Source organism: Dermacentor variabilis, chromosome 4 (assembly GCF_050947875.1).
Source record: "Dermacentor variabilis isolate Ectoservices chromosome 4, ASM5094787v1, whole genome shotgun sequence".
Lineage (NCBI taxonomy): Eukaryota > Metazoa > Arthropoda > Arachnida > Ixodida > Ixodidae > Dermacentor > Dermacentor variabilis.
The window spans coordinates 40,183,805-40,204,493 of record NC_134571.1 but is presented as its reverse complement, the minus strand read 5'-3'; positions in this window follow the sequence as shown (position 1 = coordinate 40,204,493).

Genomic DNA, 20,689 nt, shown 5'->3' with positions numbered 1-20,689 from the left:
TGGCCGCCGGCGCCGACCGGCGCGTTTCTCGAGAGTTTCGGCAACGACGTGGGCGTGGCGTCACTCGTTCGAGCGAGTAAGCTCCAACGTGTCTCGTTTCTTTCAAATGTTTTTGTTTGCCCCTTTCTTTTTCTTCAATTGCTTGTTCTGTTGTATCTGAACTACGCGGTGAGAAAGAAGGCAAAAAGTAAAAAAAAAAAAGAAGCTTTCGCAGGTATATATGCCTATCCAAGCAACTCGGACATTAAAGACAGCGAAGCTGTGTGTTCCGACACCCTTCGGAAGTTCTATACAACGGGTCTGTTTTGCCACTTCCCCAAATCTGCTCGCGACTTCGCAAACGGTTCACTATATCCGGCGCAATTCATTCGCTATACTCGTAGCCTTTTCAAGTGCGTCCCAATATACAAGCTCAGCGCTGCCGTACCGTCCGTTATAGGCGACACGTGTTCTTATATACTGCGCCGTCTACACAAGCTCCGGCGTTCCGGTTGTGCGTTACGATGGCCTGGTAGGGCTGCTTGCTGGATGCGAGTTTACTCCGACGGTGGCCGTCCTTTTGCCCACCGCCGCAGGAAAACTGTTCTTGAACTCCCCTTAACAACGTCGTTGCAAAGGCATACCAGAACTGAAGGGCCGGAAGTTAATTTACCTTCAGAGCTTGGCGTAATAACACTGCTGCGCTTCACGGACCGAATTCACAGAGCCCTTTGTTCATCAGAGCTGTTTGCCATTGAGCGGCCACATTCAATAACACGTTAACTTTCGCGATAGGCTAACATCTGTTGTTACGAAGTTCTTAGCCTCAGAACTTTTTTTGTGAATTCGAGCCACGTTAATTTACTTGTACAAACACGAGTCTGCATAGTAGGAGTTATTCGCTGCAACTAGAAACAAATTTTCACTCTGGTTATCTGTTGTGCTTGCCACCTGAGGCACAAACTAGAGCGAAACATCATTCACTTAGGTGTTCCATACGTTCCCCTAACAACTTGCACCAAAAATGAAAAAAAATAATTCAAACGACATATGCAGTCGCGGTCAGCAGAAGACAAGCCTGCCATACCACACGTGCGATACTCAAGACTTAATCACTTTCTTTTAAAAGACTCATAATGAGCTAGCAGGTATCAAAACATTATACATTTCTGGATAAGTGGCTGTGGGCCCAATGCCCGATCTGCGAAAACGCGTAAGATCCCATAGCATGAACAGCGTAGACGGCTGTCAAGGATGTAATTACGCAACGGTGTGGAGTGATGTAGCTAGCCTTCCTTCGACAGAAGTAGGCGTGCCGTCAATACGCGAAAACGATAACGGCAAAGAAAAAAAAACAAGATAAAGAAGAAGAGAGCGAGAAGAGAGAGATAGAGAAAGCTACACGTGCAACGCAGACGATGCCAGAACTGAAAAATAAGAGCCGCACTTTCACCTTTCTATAACAAATGACAAGAAAGAAACGCGCGACCTTTGCCAGGATTTTTCTTAATGTTAGAGAAACTATGTATAAACGCGCCCACGTTTTTCTTTTTACTACGCATGCGCAAGTAAGCGGACCGGGCAATGCAAGTGAAGCCTGACAACTCGTTCGACAGGAAGCAAGAACGCCCCCCCCCCCCTTTCCCTTCGATCAGGTGTCGCGACATTTGCAAGGCGAATATATGGGCATTCTCATCAAAAGCTCGTCTGTCAACTGTACCGCGAAAAGCAATATAAAATGGGCGCAGAAAAACCAACTCCTGACAACCCGCCTCTCAAGTAATGAGATGGGCCAAGCGCGTTCCCCCGCCCTCACCTTCCTGCTCTTCCCCTTCTTTCCTATATTACACGGATTTCCCCCGGCTTCCCTAATCTTCGCGGGCGAACATTTTCCCAGAGAGTTAGAGACATCAAAAACACAAGCCGGTGCGTGATGTGCGCGGGCCTAGCAGGCGCTTGGCTAAAGATGCATCGAAGTAGAGAAAGACGAAGTAGGGTGGTCGTAAATCATGCAGGCACGACGACGACGCGGTAACGGCCGGGAAGCGAGCGATTCGAGGTACACGTGCTTGCTTCTTCGCGTCTGACCGCCCCGGCTCGCGCCAGTGGTCCTCCGCGCCACAAAATAGTCCCATCTATGGGCCTCCATTGCCACAGCGCCCTTCTCTGTCTCTGCATCAAAGCTGACAGGCCAGTAAAGCTTGACGTTATACGTGCACGACACGTGAAAGAGAGAAGCTTGGAAGAAAAGCATGGAGGTTAACGAGGTTGCAATCGGTTTCCTACGCAATGCTGGGGAAGTGAGAAGGAAACGGATAAGACGTAATCTGCTCGTACACGCACAACAACGGTTACTGCCCCTTCAGAGCTGGTCGCCGAGCGCCGTTCGTTTCAGACAGTGCCACAGGGCTGTAATAACTTTCTGTGCAGATAACTGACAAGTGCAGTGTTTTAGCCTTTTTTTACCAGCGATCTGCCGTCCGTACTTCGAGGTGATCGAAATGATCTGAAGTCCTCCCCTGCGATGTCCCTCGTAGGGAGGACGTGTAATCTTAAGGCATACACGGCATGATTGAAACCAAGCTACTAGACGAGCACGCTCAATATATGTGTATTTTTTTTTCGCGTTGGCGCCCTTTGATTGGATAAGTCGAAGAAATATTGCCGAAAGTTACGGCATGGTGATGTCGCTGCTGAAAATATGGCTGAGTGCTTAGTGCAGTGGCCAGAATTCTGGTTTGCTATTCTGCACTGGGGAAGGGTAAGGAGAAATGAAAATCGGGAAGGATAGCGGGAAGAACAAGCAAAGGCACGTCCATTTCACGCACTTACCTTTAGCGCTGTGCTGTCACAAAGGTGACAGCACAACACTACGGGCAAGTGCGCAGGTAAGACTGAAATAAAAAAAAATAACGACACATGGGCATGGTGCCATCAGAAAAGGCAACTAAGGACGACCGTTGTTCGCATGGCAAGGCCATCACCGACAGATGCTTGCTTTCCCGCCGAGCTTTCCGGTAGTACTTACCCCCTACCCGCGGTTTTGTATCATTTGCTTCTCCGTTTGTCTCGCTCTTTCCATAGCAAGCACTTAGTTTCTTCCAGTGTTAGGCCTATTGCCTGGCCTGTTTTGCCAAGATAACGATGCCATTCTCTGCGCAGTTGTGACAGGAGGATGAGAATACGAACGCGTGCAATGTAGTTTGTTCCACGATAAGAAAAAGAAAGTGGTTATAATAGCAGCCTCCAAAAACTAGTTCACTGTCATATTCAAGTCTGCACAAGACCGATAGCCAGCTCAAAGCAAGTTTTCAGCTCTTTCTTTCTTCTTTTTTTTTTCTCATGCACTGAAGTTCCAAGGGAAGCACTAACCAGGGTTATGTATGGTAGAGTGACTAGAAAGAGCGCTTCAGAGCTCCTGAAAACACATGCTTAGAATATAAGTTACGTTCCAGAACCACCTCGTGTGGGTCCCCAAAAAATATACCAAGCTTATCGCATCTTATTATCAGTAATTCAGATGCGCGGTCTCTCAGTTTGCGCAAACGCTCGCGTTCTGTGTTACACTTACTATTGGAAAACATGTTGCACAGACATAAGCATCCCCCCCTACCTCCAGTAAAACCTCTCAAAGAATAAAAAAAACCAAAAAGAATAAAAACAGCCACGCAAAATGTTACACCCGCAGGAACGCGCAACGCAAGAAGTCGCCGAAGTTATACACGCATCGCTGCCATCGCAATGGCTGGCACAACCAAAGTCAACCTCGCGCCGTTCCGGGCGAGGTTAGTTTCGCTATAACGTAGTCGCCCGAGCACTACGCTATAGTCCCGTTGGTGACAGGAACGCGAGGGAGAGCGATTCAGCGCGCATACGACGTACATGTATGAGTCGGCTTTCGCGCGAGCGCGCGGAGGACATCAGGATCGAGAACACGCAGAAGCACGACACCCACAAACAAACGCATGGTTGCTCCAGCTGCACACCTCGCACACGGAGTTTCTCAGCATACGTGAACCACACACGTAGACGGACGCTAGAAACGCATGCGCGTATACGCGGGACTGCACAAACACACGGACCAGCCCCGGATCCCTCATATTTTATGCATGCGCGAAGAGAGGCAAGTCTCGGCTGTTTTGTGTCCTGCAGGGCGAGCACGTTGTGCGTGCGCTTTTCCTTTACTTTTTCTTTAATTTTTTTTGCTGCCCGCCACTTTTGTATCCACTAACCATTCCCTCCTTCCGCTGCTTCGCCATCGCTTCCTTCCGCACCAGTTCCAGCGCGAAGACATTCCTTCTCACTCTTGTTCCGCGGTGGTTCCGCAGAAAACTTGTCCTTTTCGAAGTGAATGGCGGCCGCGGCGCACCGCCTTTCCCTTGTGTCTCCGCGATGGCAAGTTGTCGGCAGCGGCGGGCGCAGCAACGCGTCTACTTTACTCGCTCTTGAGCACTGCGGCCAAGCAGAGCGTACGCAACCGAGGAAAAGTCACTCACGGGGTGCAGCGCGAAGCCCTGGAAGCCTGACGTGCCTACAAAGCGTGACGAACCGCACGCAGAAAATGTCGCAGTGGAACGGGCAGCGATGCCAGACAGCAGTTGTACTTATGCGGGTACAGCGGGCGCGCCTTTCGTTGCCCAAACGCCACAGGCTAAAGCTTTACTCGCGTCACACGTAACACGTCAGAGAGACCCGTACAGAGGGGAGTACATAAAATGACAGAACATGAGTGCACCAAAAATGTTCGGAATCCGTTTCTACATTGGGTGCCTAGATGCGTGTCTCCGTCACAGGGTGGAGAAGTAACATTATTTGACTATGAGGAAGCCGCGTGCAAGCCGTGCGACAGGAATGTGTTTTGTTTGACGGTTACGATCACCCGCGACGCTCGACACCGCGATGTTGGTTCTGCACGGAGAGCCACGTTACTGGAATGGCAGTAACCCGATGATCTATCCATGCCCTGCTTCAATGTTCCTGACTGCCAAGAGGGACAGTGAACACTGCAATACGCAATCGAAGTACGAAAAAATCTGCCTTCAAAACATTGTTGAATATTCTGCGCTCGACGCCACCAGTTCTCTTATTTCATAATTTGTAACCTAATTTATCGTAGTTCGAGGTACCACAAGAGCTCAGCGCGCACTCCATTGGGTCTCCAGGAGAGCAACCCAAGCGTCCAGAACTCACGCGCGCCCGTAAGTTAGAGCGCGTGCGTAAGTCGAAATCTGCGCATGCGCAACCGTCACTCGCAATATACCTCCCGGCGCGTGAAGCTTTCGACAATTGTATTCGTCGAGAGCTCTTAGGCCCCACTGCCTGTGCGATCCCACGTAGCTTCAGTTCGCGCGATACCGCTTTATCGCATCTGGAATGGCAGAAGTGTGCCGAATTTCAAATGACAGGCAAAATAAACTTATAAAGCTGTAATAGTAACAAGAAGTCAACTAAAACCAGTTATATGTCCGTAGTTGTCTTTCTATTACCTGTTTCCCTCGCCCCCCATCCCCTCTGGTGTATAGTGTGGACAACGAGACATTCTTCTGGTTAACATGCCCTGCATTCATCTCTCTCTCTCTCTCTCTCTCTCTCTCTCTCTCTCTCTCTCTCTCTCACACACACACACACACACACACACACACACACACACACACACACACACACACACTCTCTCTCTCTCTCTCTCTCTCTCCTGTAACGGCAAGACACTGAATGGTCAGGGAAACCCTCCGCATTATTATTAACAGATTTGTATAGGCACAACCCCACATAATCCGAGGGACAGTGGCATGGTTGCTTTTCAGAAAGACTGGTCACACAAAATAACTGCGACAGAGAAGTGAAGACGTCCGAGTTCACTCAGCCTGCGCAAGTCCCTGACCGAACGACGAGCGCGAATTGAGTCGCAGCCAGGGAGTTGAGCAAAGCCGATCGACACTCGCGGAAGAGAAAAGAGACAACGAAAGGAAGACGACTTCTATAGCGAAAGGAGGAAAGAAAGGGAGCGAAGACGGGGCACTGCAAGCCCAGGAGGTTTGTTCGTTGTAGGCCGAGAAGGGACGATTCTCGGTTGCACGCAGTCGAATAGACACACATACGCGTACACAGCTCCACGTCGTCGTCGCCGAGTGATCGATACATGCTCGAGACGACGCAGCCCGGCCCGAGACGACGTCCCGGGGATGACAGCCGGACAGCCACCGTGGCGGCCGCGCTATTACTATATACGACAACGACGTCGCAGCGCACTCGGGGCGAGACACGCGTATAATGCCGACGACACGAAAAGGTATAACACTGTCCCGGTCGCTGCACGAAAGGGATGACGAGGACCTCGAGGGCCATGAATAATTCCTTCTCGCCGAGCTGTCACACGACGATGGCCCTCGGGAGCGGGCTTCGCAGCGACGCTCAGCGGAGACAGCGGTTGTCATCGCCGTATACAGAGCGCCGTGTATTGTTCCACCCGGTGTAGGTGAGTGTGCGTGTGAGTGTGTGTGTGAACGCCGCGTACGATGCGGAGTGTGTGTGTGTCACTGACCTATGAATCACTTCAGTCGCGGCCAGCGCGCTCTAGCAACTGGCGACAGCTGGAGCTACGAGTCTGCTCCGAGCTTTGCAAAGTGCTCTGCGCCTTCCGCGGACCAGAAGTGCCACCATTTTCGGGAATGGCGGGCAGAAACGCTGCAGCCGCGGTGCAGATGGTGCGCGCCCGCTACTGTGCGCTCTTGTCTCACTAAAGCTGTCTTCCCTACACAGCCGTTGGCTCTCGGTCGTCGCGTGTAAAGAAGCAATTTTCCGACACGAATGATAAACTGTGCCTACGCCTTTTTCTTTTGTCAATGCGTGTCACAGATAATAGGTGCTTAAAAGTATACGGGGTGTCCCACCTAGCTTTAGCCAGAGTTTAGAACTATGCAAATGCCACGTAGCTGGACAGAACGAAGGTAATCTTGTTTGCCGTCGCTTGGAGATAAATAATTTCTTCATTCCGCCTAATTAGACAATTATTTTTCATTATTTAATCAATTTCTCAAATACAATAATTACATGAAAAGTGTCAAAAATTGTAGAGCGACATGAAAAAAAATTTGCAGGACGCCCAAGCTTCGCCTTTAAGAGTGGAACGCTATAGGATTCAAAGATCCCTGGCTGCCTATCACGCTTCACGGCAACTGCCGCTTGTGTAACCGTAACGTTTACCGGGAAACACTAGCGGCGGACGCTATGCACGAAGGCAAGTTTTTTGGTAGAAACGCGGCATCCTGTGTGGGTCGATCTCCTGTTATCATTTCGCACTTTTAATATTTCAGTCTGAGAAGAGTTAACGTAAAAGATATGCACTGTCGGTGCAGTTGTTTTCTTCCATTACATTCGTTTGTGGGCTGCCGTTTTCAAAATTCTGGGGAACAACTTTGTAAAGAATGAAAGACAAGGTACGAGCAACTTTGGTGCTGGAGGAGTGGTTGGGTATGCGCAATTCGGAATATGGTTCGATTTTTTTTTTTTTTTTTTTTTTTTTTTACTGAAGCGATGTACGACGATAGACGCCGGACGGGGACGGCGGACGCCGACGCCTGATTTTATGCGACACGGGGCCTTTTAACGCTTTCGCGTTAAAGCTTCTGATAAAACTTTCTGTTTCCCAATACTTGCTACGTAAGAAAGTTATTCCGAGCGTGAAAGAAGCCCGCGAATACACGCAAAGTGCCCCCAGCGACAAGTCGTGCGGCAATTTTGCGTGCATTTGCGGGCGTCTTTCACGCGCGGGAAAGAAACACTTTTATGTAGCGTTTATTGAGCAACAGAAAGATTTATCGGAAGCTTTTCATGTCGCTCTGCAATTTTATCACTGACATTTGTCATCTAATTATAGTACTTGAGAAGTTGGTTGTTTATTTAAGACTAATTATCTAATTAAGCGTAATGAAAAAAAAATAGTTTGAGTATTTCCAAGCGACAGTAAACAACATTACAGTTGTTCTGTCCAGCTACGTGGCATTTGCATATTTTTAAACTCTAGCTAATGTTACCTGGGACACCTTGTATAGTGACACGTGTACATAGCACAGGATTGCCTTGTGGACTTGCTTATGCGTATGCTTTGTGTTTACATGTTATCTGCGTACAATATAATACATAACGAAATTAACTTTACTCACTCCTCACGACTTTCACTCAGCGCCGGGCATTCAAAGGACTGAATTTTTTTTTAAAGTGCTCAATAGCCTTGCACGATTTTCGTCCTACACAGCGCAGAAGCCACTTTCGTGTCAGATATTTACCTACACTTTATATGCAGAAATTCTACATAACGAAGTGACTTAGCGAAAAAAGACCGATACAAAAAAGAAGGCAAGACAAGAAAGATACACTTTCTAGAGGGAGTGCGGAGCTTGCTCTCGCTAGATGAACTTAGCACAAGGATGAACAGACCAGCGTTGATCACAAAACTATACGCTTGCTTGGAGAGAGTCTGGAGAGATTGGTTTTACATTTGTGTTTATTTGCATGCCGAATACAAGGAAATTCAACAACCGATTGAAATTTCCCGGCATACAGCTTTCGAATTTTCTCGTTTTATTTCCAAGTTTCTTAATATGAAAACTCGAGCTTGAAAGGTTTGTTTCAATCTCATGTCTTCGAAATCAAGCAATTTGACAATGCAGGCGTTTTGTATGTACTTTGCACGCACACAATGAAGAGTGTGCACCTGTTAAAGCAACCAAACTACGACCTCATGCTGACCCCCGTCTAATCGCGAATTTGATTCTGCATAGTCGGAGCGAAGAGCGAACTGCTACCGCTTTCTTCCTCAATATTTCATACAGTAACTTAAGCTGCGGTCGGCGCGAATGTTAGTATTTTGTGATAACCATAATGCAGCGGTTTACCAATCTTCCTCCTAATGAAAATCATAAAATCTGCTGAATGAGTATCTTTTGATGGAGCGTAAACTCAAGCAGCTATAATATATATATATATATATATGAAAAAAAAAAGGCGATGCAAATAAGTGACTATTGATTCATCTTTTCGTCGACTGTTTCACGGTCATGTTAAATTTTTTTAACCTAGAAGGTTATTCAAACCTTACCATGATGAATGCGAGTCGAGTTCCCACTCAGCAAGTGAAGTTATAGCAATAAGGTTGTAACGATCCCGTTTCACATTCATTTCAAAACTGCCCCCTTTGTGGAATCTAAAGATAGTCAATAAAGTACACACGGGGTGCATACGTTTTCAATCTTTCTATAAATGCTACGCATTAAAAGCAATTTATCATTGCGTGATGCAATCTCGAACTTGAGCCCTTATGGCTTTGACGTCGTTTCCCGTTTCGCAAAACCATCAGTATAATTGGGTTTTCTACGGTCGAAATCCTAGTTCAGCAAAATTAGCAACAAACATAAGTAAGGAAAGAAACAAAAGTATAACCCTCAAAGCAAAGCAGTTCAACACGAATACATTCGGCTACGCCAGAAGTGGATAAGTATATCGACGCTTGGCGTTTCGTTTCGAGATACACAGACTATACGGCAATACCTAAGACTTTCGAAACCCGTATACGTGATCGGCGGCGATGTCTAGCGCACAGTTTAACTTTTTTTTTTCGCTCGTAGCAGAATAGTTTAATGCCAGCGCACAAAACGTAAGAAATGCGATCCAAATTCAGCGCTGATCAATACAAGCCGGCCGCACAGAACGATATCGATCAGTCTTTTTTAGCGTTATCCTGGCACAATGAACGCACGTATTTTGTTAGCAATAACAAAAGTTTCTGGGTCTTCAGCACAATGAAAGGGTGACTCCTGAACTTATCCAATAAGTGTCCTTTATCGCCGCTTCATTACGGCTTATTGGTTAGACATGCAGTGGTAGTATTCGCATTCTGCTATCGAGGGCGAGTGTGCGGGCTCGGTTCCGGATTGCGGTGGCCTCATTCCAATGAGCGGACAATGAAAAAAAAAAGGGGGGGGGGAAGAGTCAGGCTTTTCACAGCCTCGAGCAATTCGCTGCGATGAAGTCCTTTTCACTAACTCAGTCTTTTTTCACTCCTACTGTAGAGGTTTCTTTTTCACTCTCACGTTTGCGGAAAGGGCTGGCTTGGTCGGGCGTCGGTACTCTTAGCTTTTGTGCAAAATTTGTCGAAACTCGTCTTTCAACTACTTAGTTTGTGGCATTTAAATACGCCAAGATGGTTTCACGTTTTTGAAATTTTAAACATCGCAGCTCCAGCTGTTCGATTCCCTCCGGTACAAACCTTATTGTCGTATCCGTACGCGGTCGTCCATGACGACCACTAAAATTTGGCAAAATGAGCTTAACGTTACGTTATGTTACGCATGCTAGAAGTAAACGATGAACTGATTTCGCGGTGCCTTTGTTCGTAAGTGCCGTGTTCCGCTGACCGGTCACCTTTGCCAATAACACCTTCGAAATCCGGATTCGTTTTTGTCTGCTCTTCCGAACAGTTCTATTGTAAGAACTTGCGTTATCGTAAGAACATAACGTTAGAATACGGACCCACATTTCAAATACTTTAACTGCTTATATAAGAAAAAAGGCCCGACCTGGAATCTCCAGAGAACTGTTTAGCCCCAAAACGGTCCAAATACACACACACAAAAAAAAAATAACTTGAAATCTGAGAAGTAACAAGGACGTCATAGGTGCCGTTGACGGACGGGAAACTCGAATAGGAAAACGTTACTTTCATCTTTTCTTTCTGCTTGTAAGCAATCTTTTTGTTTAAAGAAGAAGAAAAGGAAATAAAGTTATTAGGGCATGCGGTACAAATCCAAAGTGCTTTGATGTTTCTCGTTGAGGTCACTAACATGTAATACGTGGTAGTTCGCACAATGAACACCAAGCACGCACAGTTATCTACTTCGAGATCGGTATTCCTGATAGCGCGACGTTCAGAAGCCGAAGAGTGCTCTTAGAAAGTGGGTAAGGGGAAGCACAGGGAGGGGGCGGGGGGGTGGGGGGCGCACAGTGGGCGGACGTCTCGTACCCCGGTAGAGAAGCGCCTCCCGACCTGCCGACCGTTTTTAAAGCGGCTCGGACGGTGGCGCCTCATCAGCAAGGCAAAACGTCGAGGCGGCGACGGGACGTCCCCGTCAGCCTTCGACTCTTTCTGTTACGTTGTTGCTTTGCCTCTACGATGCCAGCTGTTGCTATTTGCAAGAACAGGCAGGAAGGATGCATGTTCTGTTGACTCTTGACGGTTGGTTCGGTTCAGCTGCCACGCAAAGCAGCAGAAGAACGCGCGTCACTCGTACCCTGCAGTCATGGGGCCGGAATTTACTAAGCGTTTCGTTCGTAAGTGGGCGTTGCTATTGATCGGCTGCCTCCGCCAACAAGATGCCAAACATCACGACTGACTGGCATTGAACTGTTCTATATGGTGTAGAAAACTTTGGGGGGGGGGGAATAAGGGCGTTTAAATCCATTCAATTTTATTTTTCTAGTATACACTAGAACAACGTTCCGAGCTAATAGCGGCATTTTTTATTTGTCTGCCTTAAACAAAAATTTGGACGACGCTTTAGCTTCGCCTTTAAGAGTGGAACGCCGAAAGCATTCAAAGATCCCTGACTGCTTCTCACGTTTCCCGGCAACTGCAGTGTATGTAGTCGTAATGTTTACAGGGAAACGCTGGCCGCGAACCCTATGCATGGAGGCGGGCTTTCTAGTAGAAACGCTGCCTCTTGCGTGGGCCGCGATGCGATAGCGGTGCAACGGAGGCGAGCGCCAACTGGAGGTATTGCAAGGAACCGGGCGGCGCGCCGCTCCGTGGCCCCAAGACATCCGGGCGCCGGCGCGCGCTAATGGTGGACGCCGCGGCTGGTTTCTGAATGGTAGAAATGCTGGAAAAGGGGTTTGTTCGAGTTTTCGCGTAACAGAATTATGTCTTCTCGTATAGTCAAATTACAATCCGAGAGCTATCACGTCTGTAGGGCGTGTGTAAGTCATAGTTTACGATTTTTCTACGTACTTTAGCTTGAGAAATTCAATTAGTTCAGTGAATTTCTTGCGTCACATAAACGGCCTGGGTATGTGTGGTTCGAAAATGTTCACGGCCGAACCGATGTCGCTTCGGCATGAAACGGACTCCTTAACCGTCGATATGAACCATCGATACGGACTCCTTAACGCTATCGCGTTAATACGTCTCAGTTTAAAGCCGACAATAAAACAATTGAATGGCGCTACAGAAGACATGCTTTGAGTAGTTAAAGAACTTGCGTGAAAACCACAAATGTCACTTAAACGGACTCCGCCGGAAAGATGCCTAAATATATCTCAAGGAACCAACAGTACACTAAAGCACGTTTTCATTTTTCTTTGTTACTGTTGGGTGTCAGCCCTTATGTTTACCGAGGCTAGCTCAACGTTCAGTAAGGATACATTGTTGCGGTGCAGCACGCCAGCAGCGAAACGCACGAGCTCGCAGTAATTACGTTTTGTCTCAGCAAAATGGTACAGCGCTCTGGAAGCTATAGAGGCAGGCGTTATCTACTCTTGGGAGTTCAGTCAACCAGGGCTTGCTCAACCCGTGACGGAGGGCCGTGGTGGTTTGCAAAAATGCGACCTCCTCTTCCCCCCCCCCCCCGTAATGTGCGACGGCCAATCGAGCGTTTGTCTTCATGAATACGAAGAGGTACACACACAGAGAGAGAAAGATATCGCATGGAAGGCAGGGAGGTTAACGAGAGTAACTGTCCGGTTGGCTACTCTGCAAGGGGAGAGGGGAAAAGGCGGGAAAGATAAGGCGAAAAGGGACGAGAAAAATGTGTATGTGTTCTCTTTGCATTTGTTTGTCGAATAGGAGGATGAACACGGCGACGCCGCAGCGAGTTCACTACGACTTGAGCGCCAGCTGAGAAAGCCAGATGACGCTGCATCGTTTAGGCGGGAGTCGAAAGGAGAGGGAGCAGGGGAACAGGATGGCGTTTGCATGGCATGTGGCCGACGCGGCATGCGGATCGGTACCTTCCGTTCCGTGCGAGACAGAGAGAGAGAGAAAAAAGAAGAGGAGGCAAGAAAAAAAAAAGTATTAGGGTCGACCACTGCACCGGCCCACGGCGCGCGGTCTGCGCACGCACACACCAGTGCACAGACAGCGTTCGGGCACAACGACGCAGCGCGGTTCCCGACGGTGCGATCGAAGCAGCGCGCCGTTGATCCGCGGCTGCATTCGGAGCACGGCCGATGGCACCGCTCGCGGCAATGATGCGCACGGTGGGACGACGGCGAGCGAAGAACAGGGAAGGGGAACGAAAGGAAGGGGGGCGATGTTCGCTAAAGGTTGAAACGCTGCTGGAAGGTGGGGAAAGAAGAAGCCGTGCGATCCCGAACACCGGCGGGAGACGGGGAGGCTCGAAGGAAGGAGGGAAAGAAGGCGTGGGGGAGGAAGAGGAGGACGCGCGGAGGGAGCAGAGAGTAGAGTCGGGAAGGCCGGCTCTCTTTCTTTAACGCTTTTTTTTTTATCTTCGTACGCGGAATGCGTTCGGTGGAATGCCGCTCGAGTTGGCGCCTGCCGAGTGAGCCAGCGGCAAAGTGAGTTCCGGCGGCTGGCGTGAGTGCGTGCGTGTGCGCGCTCGCTCGCGCCTCTTCCATCGGAATGCGATGCGGCCGGGAGACAAAACAGGGAGCAGAGAGCATCGCGGGCGCGAGACAATGCGGCGATGTGCAGAGTCTGCGCCACGCGCGGTTTTGGGAGGGGCACCGTGAGACAGGAGTCGGCGGGGAGCGCGCGCGTCTTGAAGGGGGGAATTCATAACCGCACTCTTGTGGAGGGGGGGGGGGTGCGACCAGCTGAACGAGACACGAAAAAAAAAATAATAAAAGCAGCTTGCGATGACGAAGAACGGAGGCGATATGAACTCGTGGTTGGACCAGACCAGCGTGTGAAGGTTTTCAGTGCGTCTATATGAATAACTCAGGTCCCTAATAGCCGCCCGCGATTTCAGTTATGGATATAGTCGATTATGACGGTAGTGCAGTAGATATAATACGTGCGTACAATTTGAAGCTCGCTCTGGAACTTACCCTTAGTTTGCTTGAAAACAGCAACGCGACCGTTGTAACCCATTTAATATAGGGTGCTTTTTTTCGTTGGCCGTACCAAATTAAAAAAAAAAGTTCCCTGTAGCAAATAGCGCAATTCTAACCCTTAATTTATATTACACGATAAGGCGGCCATTACTTCTACGAGATATCAAAATGCCTAATTGGAGTATTAACAGAATAACTTCGATTGAGTTTTTATTTATTTATTTACGGCACATATAACAATCTACGAATTATAGCCGATGAGTTCGCAAGGCTCATGCACTCGGAACGAATTCTCAGCACTGGACCAGTTTCGAGATATTAATGTTCAAATCTCGGAAGTCGACAACAGTATGTTTAAATAAACGGTCACCGATCCAACGTTAAAACTCTCTCTTCCGGCGTACCGCAAGGCAGCATTATGGGCCCGTTTCTTTTCAATATATACGTGAACGACATAACACAGATAAACAGAGAAATAAAAATGGTCATATATGCTCTTGACACCAGCTTATTCTTTTCAGCCTCGTCTGCCTCGAACGTGGCCATGAAAGCAAATACAGCACTTAGGCAGCTTGAGAAGTGGACAAAATATAACGCTCTAAAATTAACACTTCCAACGATGGTATCATTCCTAATAATTTGAACATAGAGATAGTAAATTCCTTTAAAGTACTAGGTGTACTTTTCAATGAGAAAATGACATGGGATGACCACACAAATTACGTAGCATCTAAACTCTCACGTCTCAATGGATTGATTTAAACTCATAAGCACCTCCTCCCTATAAAAGTGAAATTGCTACTTCACAATTCATTGTTCTGTTCCCATTGTTTGGGATCCGGCTGCTGGTACGATCTGTTGGGAACTCGGCGCTGACGCCCGTGGTTGTACCTGGGTCGCAAGCCCCAAGGGTAGCGTTGGCCTGGCGGCCTGGGGTACAGCTGCAAGCATCCGAAGGTCCCGGCAAAGCATGAGTCGACAGGTAACAACGAAACAACTTGTTTATTTTAACATCGCAAAGAGTTGGCGGTCAGGTTTGACCGAAGTAGAGAGACGGGAGAGCACTTCACTCAACGGAAGAAATCGGAGCCCTCCTCTGGCGTCCGGGGGCAGCTGTTTTTATACTCTCGCAGTTGAGGGCAAGAAGGAACCCCTCAAAAGACGAGCACGTGAATGTACAATGGGCTAATGGTGACGCACACTGTCGTAGCGATGCCGTAGCACCATGTCGTGGCGCTGCGCACGATCTCGTAGCACCTGGTCGTGGCGCTGCGCAGCACACTGTCGTGGCGCTGCCGGTCGGACACAATGACTGTAACGAGAAGATGGTCCCTGCTTTGGCATCGCCTGTTTCGGGCACAATGACTGGAACGAGATCCCTGCTTTGGCATCGCCTGTTTCGGGCCCAATAACTGGAAGGAGATCCCTGCTTTGGCATCGCCTGTTTCGGGCACAATGACTGGAACGAAATCCCTAGGCGGTCGCATCGCCGCAGACGCGCCTGGAAACACCTGGCGATGAGTGTTGCGGTGACGACGATCGGGCCAAAATGTCCGCCGCCCCGCCGCCGTCGCGCCGGCAAAACCACGTGTCGCAGGCGAAACGCAACAGACCGCCCCGCCGGGGAAAGGAGATCCCGATGGACAGGGGACTGCATCCGCTGTCCGGAGGGATGTCGCTCGATGATGCTCATAACCGAAGTCGGGCGTCCCTTGACGTTTCTTGAGCGCAGCGCACAGAGAAGGCCTCGTTCTCTCGTTCAGGTTCGCACGGGACACTGCAAAGTGACTTCGGGAGAGTTCACATTTTTGTTCTCGTTCCCGGCAAGCGTTAGAACTACGCTGAAAACTTAACCGCTCAGTCAGCAAGCACGGCACAACCCTCACTAAGCCCTGCCAGGCTCTTTCCCCTTTTTATACCACTGCCTAGTTCCTTACAGTAGTCTAGCATCACTCAGAACGCGTCCACAAATTGAAAAATTGCACTAGAAAGCATATCATCACTTTGAAACACTAAACAAAAGCAATATGTTAAAAAAAATCCTGCCTCAGGAAGAAAAACATCAGTAACAAACAATTTTGAGGCTGATTCCTACGTTAGGGGCTTCGACTTAAGCCATCGGCGTTACCGTTGAGACTCCCCTTTTTGTAACGCACCTCAAAGGAATATTGTTGTAAAGCGAGGCTCCAGCGCAGGAGGCGGCCATTTTTGGGAGAGATGGTCTGCAGCCATTGGAGAGGGCAGTGATCTGTCTCAATGATAAACCTCGAGCCGGCTAGATAGCATGACAATTTCTGAACGGCCCACACGAGACACGCACACTCTTTCTCGGTGGCGCTATACGCCTGCTCACGACTGGTCAGCTTACGACTAGCATACAGGACGGGGTGTTCTACTTCTCCATTTTCCCGTTGGCACAGTACAACGCCCATGCCTCGCTCACTAGCATCGCACTGAACAATGAACCCTTTTGTATAGTCTGGCGATCGTAGCACAGGCTGGCTTGTTAGGGCACTCTTTAGGGCGCTAAAAGCTCTTTCCTTTGTCTCGTCCCAGACGACTGTTTGAGGCTCCGTCTTTCTTAGAGCATCCGTCAGGGGAGCCGCGATATCAGAGTACCTAGGGATGTACCTCTGATAGTAGCCGGCGACACCTAAGAACGACCGAATATCGGTCTTCGTGCGCGGTTGCGGAAAGTCTCGCACAGCGGCCACTTTTATTTCAGAGGGGCGGCGACGACCCTGACCAATCACGTGACCGAGGTAGACAACCTCGGCCTGTGCTAACTGGCACTTAGGAGCCTTTACTGTCAAGCCTGCTTCGCGCAGGCGGGTTAGCACTGCCCGCAAGTGTGTCATATGCTCAGACCAGGATGCGGAGAATATCGCTACGTCGTCTAGATACGGTAAAGCGAATTCTTGCTGTCCCCGCAACACTTTATCCATGAGACTTGAAAAACAGTATGGCGCGTTCTTCAAACCAAAACTCAACACTTTAGGACGGAATGTTCCCATTGGTGAAATGAACGCCGCATACCTACTAGCCTCTTCTGTAAGTGGAACCTGCCAATAACCCCTGACAAGATCTAGGGTGGAAATAAACTGAGCGCTACTAACTTTCTCAAGGCGCTCCTCGATGTTAGGGATCGGATAAATTTGATCCTTAGTGATGGAATTAAGCCTGCGGTAGTCGACGCAAGGACGAGGTTCCTTGCCCGGTACCTCAACTAAAATCAAAGGGGAGGTATAATCACTCTCACCTGCCTCAATAACACCGAGCTGTAGCATTTTCTTTACCTCAGCCTCCATAATATCGCTCTGGCGGGGTGACACCCGATACGCCTTGGATCGTACTGGCTCTGTGGAGGTAAGTTCTATATCATGAGTAAGTACAGAAGTCCTACCAGGCCTCTCAGAGAACAGACCTTGAAACTCTTGTAATAGCTGGTGTAGTTCGGTTTTCTGCTCAGGCGACAGCGGTGCTTTACTGATAAGGTCACTAATGACTTGACCGGTGTCTTCCCTGTTCGTCACTGAGCCTAGTCCCGGAAGCTCGACCGGAAGCTCTTCAGGAACGTTTACCATCATGCACACCACTGCTTCCCTTTGTCTATAAGGTTTGAGCAGATTACAGTGGTAAACTTGCTGTGCTTTCCGCTTTCCTGGCAGACTTACCACGTAGTTAACGTCCGACAGTTTCTGAACAATTCGCGCTGGGCCCTCCCACTGCACGTCTAGTTTGTTGTTTAGCGATGTGCGCAATATCATGACCTCATCGCCAACCTCAAAACGACGGGCCCTGGCTGTCCGATCATAATAAACCTTGGCCCTCTGCTGGGCCTTTGTCATTGCTTCACCTGACAACTCCTGTGCCCTTCTTAAGCGTTCGAGGAGCTTAAGCACGTACTCCACCACGACTGGGTCGTCGCCCCTACCTTCCCATGATTCTCGAAGCATGCGAAGCGGAGATCGAAGCGAGCGACCGTACACCAGTTCAGCTGGCGAAAACCCCGTAGCCGCATGCGGCGCGGTCCTTAAAGCAAACATCACCCCAGGCAGACACAGCTCCCAGTCAGTTTGATGTTCAAAACACAAGGCTCTCAACACGCGCTTCATGACGGAGTGGAGCTTCTCAACGGAATTCGACTGTGGGTGGTACACTGAGCTGTGTAGCAGCTTTACCCCACACCTTTCGAGAAAAGTTGTCGTCAAAGCGCTAGTAAACACTGTGCCCTGATCTGATTGAATTTCTGCAGGAAAACCAACTCGCGCAAATATGGACAGTAGTGCATTAACTATCTCAACTGAGCTGAGTTCTTTAAGCGGCACTGCTTCAGGGAACTTTGTCGCTGGGCAGATCACAGTCAAAATGTGTCTGTACCCCGTGGCTGTTACCGGCAGAGGTCCCACTGTATCAATAACGAGCCGTCTAAAAGGCTCCGTAATGATAGGTACCAATTTCAACGGCGCCCTCGATTTGTCCCCTGGTTTGCCCACCCGCTGACAAGTGTCACATGTCCTCACGAAATGGTCTGCGTCCCGAAAACACCCTGGCCAATAGTACTCTTGCAAGAGACGGTCCTTAGTTTTCTTAACTCCTAGGTGTCCGGACCACGAACCCCCATGTGACAAGCGCAACAGATCCTGACGATAGCATTGAGGCACGACCAGCTGATCGAACTCCACTCCTCGGCGGTCTAGATACTTCCGGTACAGGACTCCACCTCTTTCCACAAAACGCGCAGTTTTCCTGGCGATACCTTCTTTGACATTGCAGCGCACGTTTTCCAGGCTGCCATCCTTTTTTTGCTCGGCTATCAAAGCCGTCCGGCTGACTTTTAGCAACCTATCAAGTCCGTCTGACGTAGGCGCGATGAGCAAATCAGTAGATAGCTCTTCTAACTTTCCCGCGTCGGGATTTTCCTCTCCAGTATCTGGCGCCTTCAACGCTACAGACTCAATTCTATTCTGTTCGGGCGTGCTCTGAATATCAGCTTGCTGCGCCTCTGACCCTTTTTCGTTGTTTGATAACGTCGGCCCCGCAACTACCGCCTTTGCAGCGAGCTCCCGAACCTTCGATCTGGTTAAGGCCTGAACACTAGCTTCACCAAACAAAAGCCCCTTCTCGCGCAGGAGGTGATCGGACCTGTTTGAAAATAGGTACGGGTACTGGGGTGGCAGCATAGATGACACTGCCGCCTCTGTCTCAAGCGCTCCGAAAGGTCCTTCAATAAGCACCTTTGCTACTGGCAGACACACGCTATGAGCTTCCACGGCTTGCTTGATCCACGCGCACTCGCCCGTGAACATATGGGGTTCTACGTAAGATGGGTGAACTACATCCATCGTAGCTGCGGAATCGCGAAGCACTCGGCACTCTTTCCCGTTCACGAGGAGGTCTCGCATGTAAGGCTCGAGAAGCTTCATGTTCTCGTCCGTGCTGCCTATTGAAAAAAACACAACTTTTGGTGTTGTTTCCGGACACTGCGCCGAAAAGTGACCCGGCTTCTGGCACGTATAACAAACGCCCGCTCGCCTCATCTCGAACCGCTTTCTGCGTTCGGCTTCGGCTGCCGTCTCTTTACGTTTGGTCGGATTGCTTTCACTCGCATCCTCACTACGCGTGTCCCCCTTAAATCTCATGGGCGTGAACCTTGGCCTCTCAGACTTGGAGCCAAATTCACCCTTTTGACCGTCCTTAGCTCCGCGAGCTCGACGCGTCACAAACTCCTCGGCTAGCTCAGCGGCTCTAGCCATCGTACTCACGTCTGGCCTATCCAAGACCCAGTATCGCACGTTCTCCGGTAACCGACTATAAAACTGTTCTAGCCCGAAACACTGCAGAACTTTATCGTGGTCACCAAACGCTTTCTCTTCTTTGAGCCACTCCTGCATGTTCGACATAAGCCTATACGCAAACTCTGTATATGACTCACTTTTGCCTTTCTCATTTTCCCGAAACTTCCGACGGAACGCTTCCGCAGACAGCCGGTACTTTTTTAGCAGACTCGATTTTACTTTGTCGAAATCCTCTGCTTCCTCTCTATCCAAGCGAGCGACTACGTCGGCCGCCTCGCCGGGTAACAAAGTGAGCAAGCGCTGTGGCCACGTTTCCCGAGAGAACCCCTGCTTCTCGCACGTTCGCTCAAAGTTAACCAGGAACAAACCAATGTCCTCTCCAAGCTTAAACGGCCGCATCAGGTCAGTCATTTTGAACAATACGCGTTCTCCTGCACCGTGTGCCTGACTTCCATTACGAGCGCGTTCCATCTCTACCTCGAGACGCTTCATTTCCAAAGCGTGTTCGCGCTCTTCTTTTTCTTTCTGCTCTTTAAGTTCGCGCTCCTGTCTTTTTGACCTCTCCTCAATAGTCTCAAGGCATTCCGACAGCTCGTCATCCTCAGCCTCTAACTCAAGAATAGCCTTTAGCAGTTCAGGTTTTCTGAGTTTGTCCGAGACATCCAGACCCAACTCTCTTGCAAGCTCCAACAATTTCGGTTTGCGCAACGACTTCAAATCCATGGCTGCTCTGAATGCTGCTTTCTCTACTGCTTACTATTGTCTTGCCGCAAACTAACCCGGCAGCAACGACAACCACAATTACCAGCTCTGTTTCTGACACTAACAAAAAGCCTGGCAAAGCTCAG